Source organism: Gossypium arboreum, chromosome 11 (assembly GCF_025698485.1).
Source record: "Gossypium arboreum isolate Shixiya-1 chromosome 11, ASM2569848v2, whole genome shotgun sequence".
In the NCBI taxonomy this organism is placed as follows: Eukaryota; Viridiplantae; Streptophyta; class Magnoliopsida; order Malvales; family Malvaceae; genus Gossypium; species Gossypium arboreum.
The window spans coordinates 133,227,145-133,235,827 of record NC_069080.1 but is presented as its reverse complement, the minus strand read 5'-3'; the positions used below and the strand labels follow the sequence as shown (position 1 = coordinate 133,235,827).

General features: G+C 33.2%; 1 long non-coding RNA gene across 1 annotated transcript; it reads right to left on the bottom strand.

Annotated features, from left to right (window-relative positions):
* Positions 1-2,549: 2,549 nt before the first annotated feature.
* LOC108459786 (uncharacterized) lies at positions 2,550-8,216 on the bottom strand. The gene is made up of 3 exons (XR_001867409.2): positions 7,806-8,216; positions 7,423-7,729; positions 2,550-2,881 (listed from the first exon to the last, which is right to left on the bottom strand). It is a non-coding gene; the product is annotated as an uncharacterized LOC108459786 (long non-coding RNA).
* Positions 8,217-8,683: the final 467 nt, after the last annotated feature.

Genomic DNA, 8,683 nt, shown 5'->3' with positions numbered 1-8,683 from the left:
CCAACACTTACCAAGGGTGGAAAGATCATTTGTAAGGAAAGAAAGGAATCTTCTTATGCCCCCACTATTGATTCCGCACTCCTAGCATCATTTGGCAGAACATAGGTGCTAGATGAAAACCATCAGGGCAAAATTAAAAAAAAGTGAGAAGGTTACACTCGGTCACAGTGAAAATAAAAAGAAGAAGAAGTTAAAACTTTTGAGAAGTAGACCAACCAATAATCGGCCAAGATCCAAGCCTAGAAGTTACCCGAATTGAAAATGGGGTATTCGATTTTAGTAAGAGAAAAAAAAAAGGATATAAGGGTTCAACCAACACAGTAGAAAAAAAAGAATCAAAGGGAAGAGAAGTGCTACTCAGGTAATCGGCCAAGTTGAGAAGGAGGAGAAGAAAAAATTAGCAAAGAAGAAGAAGATAGAGGAAAGTAGTATTCGGCTAAGAACAAGGGGAAATCGGCAGCACTCTTGGGAACCTTTGAGAGACTACCCGAGACCAAAAATCAGAAAGAACACAAAACAAGCTGTTTGCAAACCTGAAAAACAAGGAGAGGATTCGACACCTAGCTAGACTATGACCAAAATTTTGACGAAAAGAACTCCTCTATTCGGTCAACAACCTAACACCTAGCCCTCAACACATCCCTACCAAAATCGAAACTCTGTGTGCCACTAGTTCAAATTCGGCACAAATACTTTCAAACCATTCAAATTCCCCGATTCCTCCTCAATTTCCTCCCATCCATCTCCTCAAATTCGGCTAACAACAACCCCATTCAAATATGTTCAAACTCTTGGTGTTTTAGTCAAACATAACTTCCTCCTATGACCACCAGTAAAAATATTCTCTATTTGTACAAGTAGGGATTCGAACCTCAAACTACTAGCACACTCCACACGCCACTATCCACTAGACCAGCAGGCCCATTCTGTCAACGTTTTTAACAACTTTTACTTAAAACCCTACTGACCTAATATAGGGGTTTTATCCTTAAAAATAAAATTTTTGTAGAAGCCAAGGCTTGAATCCATGACTTCTCAGACATTTCCAGAGCACATAACCACTAAGCCAGACATACTTTCACGTCACAAACATACACAAATAATTTTATCAGAGATTTTGAGATTTAGGGCGTTACAGATTCAATGACTATTTTGTAATTTTTTGATAGGTGGGAGATTCAACGCTATGTGCATATTTTATTGTAATAGTTAGAACACATAACCACTAAGCCAGACATACTTTCACGTCACAAACATACACAAGTAATTTTAGCAGAGATTTTGAGATTTGGGGCGTTACAGATTCAATGACTATTTTGTAATTTTTTGATAGGTGGGAGATTCAACGCTATGTGCATATTTTATTGTAATAGTTCTCTAGTACATTGGGAGCCAAGAAAGTATCTCCAGCTCAAATACCCTGTGGGTACAAGTGTTTTTTGGTGTTGTTGGTAGAGTCAATGCATTTATGCCCAATTAGCACTTTGGTGCATATATTGGTGTGTTGCCAGATTGGTTCATGTATATTTCTTCAAATCTAAAATGCAACTAGAACAAAGATACCGAAACATGATTATTCGATATATTTATAAAACAAGATACAAATACCCTAAGGCTGCATCAATACTTTAATATATGTACAAAGAAAATGAATTACGTTAAATCTGTAAAAAATAACAGATAATACTAGTTAAAACACCCTGAAGGTGAATTATGTGGTTTGAAATAGAATGTGACTTGACAAAATTAGATGATTTATTGATATTATGACTAGCGATATGAACTATTTAACTACACTGGAATACAATATATAAAAATGAATATGAAGGCTCGTTGACCTAGTTGAATACCCTGAAGGTAAATTAGCTTTAAGGTTAACCTAGTAAGAGTTCAATTGTATCTATAGAAGTGAAATATGATTTAGGTAATATTATTGACTTTTGCAACTTAAAATGGATTTGAAATACAAATGATTAAAGGTAAAGTTTATATTTATATTTGTAAATTATTTGATTTGTTGATGTGTTATAATGTTACATTAGTATGCCTTTCTGCTTAATATTGATGTGTATTGCAATGAAATTATGTTAGCATCATTGATGTAACACCCCAAACTCGACTTAGACGCTATAGCCAAATTTGGAAGGTTATATTAATAAATTGAAACTTTTGACAATTACTTTTCTAACTAAACTTATTTTGAAAATCGTATAGTTGAAATTATATATCTTTGGTAAGAATGTCTGTCACAAAATTGAGTGAGAGATTTTTAAAATATTTACTTATAAACTTAACTTTATAAAACCATCACGCTTTAGTTGCTTGTTTTGTAAAACACGTTTTCAAATAAAAACTTTGCAACGAAATAAATTCTTAAATTCGTTTAACTTTGAAAATTGTTCATTTGATTCATAATATCAGAAACCGTGCCAAATTTTAAATAACAAACTAATTAAAACATTTTTCAAATCACGAAACCAAAGTAAATGTCCGAAAAAATAAAACAGTCCGGTAGTCCATAAACTCCAAAGTAAAAGTTTCTGAACGAATTAAAACAGTAAACCGAACTGATCTATTGAGCATGGCCAAACCCTAAGTCTGAGGATCACCTAAAAAATTTTATGTAACACCCTAAACTCAGCCCAAACAAAAAGACCAAATCTAGGACGTCACATTAAATTACCAGAAAATAGACATACTTAAGGCAAGTTTTACAATCCATAATTAAACCATAAAATTATTTGTTATTTGAAAACATACTTAAATCTTCAAAACTTAAATACAACTTCAAGACATAGGTTCACACACACAAATACGTATTTAATAAGTCTGATAGATAACAGAGTCCCACGTCCACCGGTCGTTTAATCCTGTGAGTTCCCTGTAATTTAATCAATCAATTAGTGTGTTGTAGAGTGGAATTTAACATAATAGATTAGCCTATGAATAAGAGCTTAGATGTTATGGAGGGTTCAGATAACAATTCGGTCTTATCAGTCAGATTAAAAACCTTAAACAGTTTCAGACATTAAACAGTCCTGAATCAGTTACAAATGTACGAATATTCCAAATACGATAGTAATACATATGTCATACGAACATAGATACAGATCATATCCCCTATTCTATCCGCTACATACCATCTCAATACACCCTACATACCAATAGGTATATAATACTCATCCATCCTTGCACACCTCATAGTGTCGATATGACATGTTGCAGTGTTTACAGTCTCAATGCCTGGTCAGATAATATCGTAGGTGGTTTAACCACCAATTCATTACAGAATACTTCCTTCAAATCATAACTCTCGCCCCACATAGATGCAGAAAAGATAAAAAATATCAATACATATTTCAAATGTAGATCGTATAGCTCAATACAGTGATATATATCTTACAAATAGTCCACGCTCGCCTCGTACAATAATTAGGGCATTACTGAAGATGGCAATTTGGGCTCACACACCCAACGGTGGCCAGTCTCACTCCACACGCCATAGCACATGGCTGTGTGGTCACCCGTGTGCCCTAATTATCAAATCAATGACTCACACGGCCTAGCCACACGCCCATGTACTAGTCCGTGTACCTCACATGGCTCGACACACGTCCGTGTCCCCTGCCCATATGACTCCAAATCTAAACTCAGGGAGTTACACGGCTTGGACACACGCCCGTGTGTCTCGCTCGAGTGGCCCCTGCACCTCACTTCTCACACACGGTCTAACACACGGCTGTATAACCTACCCATTTGACCCACACAGCTTGCACACACGACATACTAAATCAACCATTTTATATATCCGTAAACCATAAACACAAAAGACTTATACATGTTAACATTTCCATTTCCATACATGATAACATAATTCAAGTATGAACTAAAACATGTCACACGTAGCCATTTTCAAGCCATCATCATCATGCCAAGATAATCTTATAAACAAACACTTTAAAGTAAACAAAATCACATAACTTGGTGAGGTAGCAAAGTGTATTAAACCAACATAGCTTTCCAAGGTTCTGGTGGCAGAAAAAAGCTAGCAAGCTGGTTTACATTGGTGCTCGTGGAAAGATCTATGTGTGCCAAAGAATGATGGAGGGATGGGATTTACGGATCTATCAAAATTCAACATCGTGTTATTAGAAAAATAAGGATGGAGATTGATGGCAAATTCTATCTATTTATCGACAAGACTAATCCGTGTAAAATATTACCGGGATTCTAATTTTCTCGAAGTTCCACTAGGTTCTAATCCATCTCTAATATGGCGCAATATTTGGTGTTCTAAAGCCTTGTTAAAATCAGGTTTCGGATGGAGGATTGGATCGGGGTTATCTGTTTCAATTTGGAAGGATTACCGGTTACCAGGGGATCAAAACGAAAGGGTCATCACAGCTCCAATGACAGAGCTGAGTCGGGTTAGTGAACTGCGATTACTTGAGACCAAATCATGGAATATTGACTTAATTCATGGGATATTTAGTGATGATGAAATGCGACGATGTAATGTCTGCGTTTTAACTCGGGGTTATGTATAGTGATGGATAGGGTCAAGGATTAGTGTAATTTTTTTTAAATATAATAAATTAGAATTTTGTGTATTAAATTAGGAAGTATTTAGATCCAATAAGAAATTAAAAATACTCCTTAGGTAGGAAAATTTTACATAGATACATTGACTAAATTGAAAGAATAAAGAATTTATTGTGGCCAAAGTAGGAAAAATAATAAGTTAGGAGATATATAGTAGTAGAGGAAAGGAAGGAAGGATCAAGAAAAAATTTAACCAAAGTGTTGTATGAGTCATACTAGGAAATATAAAAGATGAGGAAGACAAAGTGGTAATTATTAGGTGTAATGATGATGGGTAAAAGTAAAAAGATGGATGGCTTAAGGACTTAGTAACTTGACTATTTTAATTAAAAAGGCGAAATATTTTAGTGGAATGGTGTAGAAAGTGAGAGAAAAGATGAAAATATATCATCTTTTCACAAGCCAAACCGTCACTTCTTTCCCCCAAGTTTTATCCAACTTTTCTTTTAATTCCCTTCATGTCCTTTCTCCATTGTTGAACCATTCAAACTTCAAACCTTTCTTTTTCTTTGAAATTTCTTTAGTAAAAACTAAAGAGAAGGCTAGTGAGCAACTTTATTTCATGAGAAAATTTCCATAGATGGGTTAAAATAGAGAAAATCATGAGTTAGAGTTTTGGGTGTTCAAAGAGCTAGGATAAGAGATGATGAAATTATCATAACATACATGTTTATTTTTATTAAATAGTATAGGAAAGTCACTTGATTGTGGTTTTTAACGTATAAATGTTATATGTTTTATATGAAATTGAAGAGAAAGAAAAGAAAGGAGATGACCTAATTGAAGAAAAAAGGAAAGAGAAGGTTAAGGAGTGAGGAAAAAGAAAATACATCATCTCAACCTTTTTGTTGTAAGTACTACAATATTTTTAAATTATTTTTATTTAAATGTTTATATTGTGATATGAAATTACTTAGAATAGAAATGTTAAGTATATATAATTCTAAATAGATAATTAAAGGGATTAAATTATGGAATTATGATATTTGTAAGAAAATTATAGATGGAGAATATGAAATGGCATATTTGTTTGAACACTAAGTAAGGATGTTGTGGTAAAAGAATATGTATGAAAAAGGTATGATATTTGTGATTTGTGAAATGGAGACTAAATTGTAGATGATGGAGAAATATGAAAGCTTTTCCAAAATACTTATGTAAAGTACTTAAATGTATGAAATTTAGCTTTAATGCCCAAGTAGATGGAATTTAGAACTATTAAGATATTAGTGGCATGCCATTAAGGGACCTTAGCACGCTCTCCGATTATTAGCACATTAGTGCTCTCTGTTTAACACATTCGTGTTCTCTGTATAGCACTTTAGTGCTCTTTGTTTAATAGTGCATAATAATGCACCTCTATATTTGTTCCGTATATCCAATGTGTTCTATAAAGTCTACACTAGGCTAAGAATATGAGTTGTGAATAAAAGTGAATCATCAATGTGTTGAAGTAAGTTTGATAATTTAAAAAAACTAAGTTAAATTTTATTAAAGTAAGGTATAGTTGAAGAAACTTGTACGTGTGTAAATATATATTTAATGAATAAGTTTAAAATATTATGTTATTATTCATTTACCTATTTATTCTTGTAGTGCTTACTAAGCCTTCACTGGCTTAACGTGTAGGTACAGGTAGACTCGAAGAGATAGAGTTGAGCTAGGAGATCTCTCATCTCATCACATCCTCAAGGGCTTCAAAAATAGGTATCATATTTTGAATTAAAACGGCATGTACATAAGTAGATCAAATTTGTTTCCATGTGTTAGGGACTAAAATACAAACTCTTGAAAACTTTATCTATTTTGGTTTTACTTGAAGTATTTTGATTCTATATGAAATGAATTATTGAAACTATAAGTATGTTTGTAAATTAGTTTTTTAATGCGATAATTGTGATCGATTTGGAGTTGTTTTTAAGTATTTTAAACGCATGTTAAATTGATCTTAAGTGTTGAGTTGAATCCAATATATTGCAGGAGGTTTTAGTGAACTTTTAAATTAATTTTTGTCAAATTTTACCCAAGGTATCGATACCTTTTGTTTTGGTATCGATATTTTTTTCCCTCTTTTAAGTAGAAACAGTGTTAAAATCATTTCCAAACATAATCTAACATCCACTAATGACCCCACACGTATATTTATTAATATGTTTTTTTTTTGTTAAATAAGTTTAAATACTATGTATAAATGTTTAAATCAAATAGTGTCTAACTAAAACTATTTTGGCACCAAATGTAATAGTCTTATACAGGGTCCGTACGATGAGACTGGATATAGAGGTGTTACAGACGAATTGTAAGTATTCTTATTCCTCAAAATGATCAACCTATAAGTTGATTTGGTTTCATGAAAAATTTGGGATTTATTCAGGCAAGAGTGTTACATAGCCCTTATTAGTCTCCAAATGGTGATATGTTGAACCAAAAGTTGTACAAAAAAATTTGAAGTTTACAATGTCCAACAAAAATCAAGATTCTAGTGTGGAAGTTTGTTCGAAATTTCGTTCCAAATTTTGAGAACTTGCATTTTCGAAGAATGATAGTTGATAATCGCTGTTTACGTTGCCGTGATCACAGTGAATCTAATATCCATATAGTTCGCGATTGTTGTTTAGCTAAACAAGTATGGATGAATTTAAACTATCATTGGCCAAATTCAGTTGCAGATTTCAGTTTTAATGAGTGGTTAAACTGGCTCCGTGAAAATTCAGGTAGTGGCAGCAGAAAAGAAATTGCAATTTCAATATGGGCTATTTGGTACTCTCGCAATAAATTTGTTCATGAGAAAATAACACAGACAACGGACGAAGTAGTTACCTTCATTAAGGGTTTCAGCATGGAACATCGAGAGTTGTCATCAAATCTTCAACATCCCAAACCCAGGGGTATGATCTGCTGAGGAATCCCCCTCCAACGGGTTGGGTAAAGTTAAATGTGGATGCCGGTTTCTCGATTGTAAGACAGAAAGCGGTATTGAGTTTCATTATCAAAAATGAAGAGGGTAATATTTTGGGTTCAGAGTTTCGAGTTCATCACCTTGTAAGGACAGTAGCTTTAGCTGAAGCTATCGCACTGTTGCATGGTGTTCAGTTTGCATCGGAGATGGGCTTCCGATACGTTATTGCTGAAAGTGACTCCAGAGTGGTCATTAACAAAATCAACTCAAAAGAGGACAACTACTCAGAAACTCGGCCGCTTACCTGGGATCTGAAAGCTTCGACTAGGAACTTCTCCGAGTGTCGTTTCCAGTTTGTCGCGCGCGAGGGAAACTCTGATGCTCATGCAATGGCGGAAGAGGGTTTACGGAGGTTAGAAGACTGTTTTTGGGTTGAAGATGCTCTAGTGAAAGCTTCTGATTTAGCAGCCTCCGATCGTCGCTCCCACCGGCCACCATAGACAACAAATTTACTCTCTGTTTTTTTTTTAGATTGGGGATATTTGTTTCATCTAGTAATGCAGACCTCAATCTCCTTCCTGACGTTTCTGTTTGAGGGGAAGGTCTTACCGCCATTTAGTTTCTTCTCTGTGGGCATCTGAAACAAATCTGTATAGGAAATTTCCAGATTTCTTTTCCCGTTTTAAGGATCCTTTTTAAGATATTTTGTTGTTTAACACTTAATTCATATTATAAATTGTTCCTATTTATAATATTTTCTTTTTACTTCTAAAGATTAAATTACAATATATGAAGTAATTTATATAAATCACTGTGACTTGTTGTATTGAAATTAATATTTTAAATATTTTATTGATAAAAAGCAATTAAAAATTAACTATATCAATATATGTAACATGAGCTTACAAAATTAGTATCTAATTATTAATAAATTTATTTTATCATTTTAAGTTTGTTTTGTATAATAAAAGAATAAATACAAAATTATGCATAAATTCTGACACAATTTATAATATTATACATCAATTTAATTTAATATATTTATATACATCAAACTTTAGTTTTCGTTAAATAATATTAATTTACAATAAAAATTAAAAATTATTTAATATATTACCAGCAAAATTAAGGGTCATTGTTTTTTCACTGCATTGTACTTTACTAATTAAATAAGTTCACAAT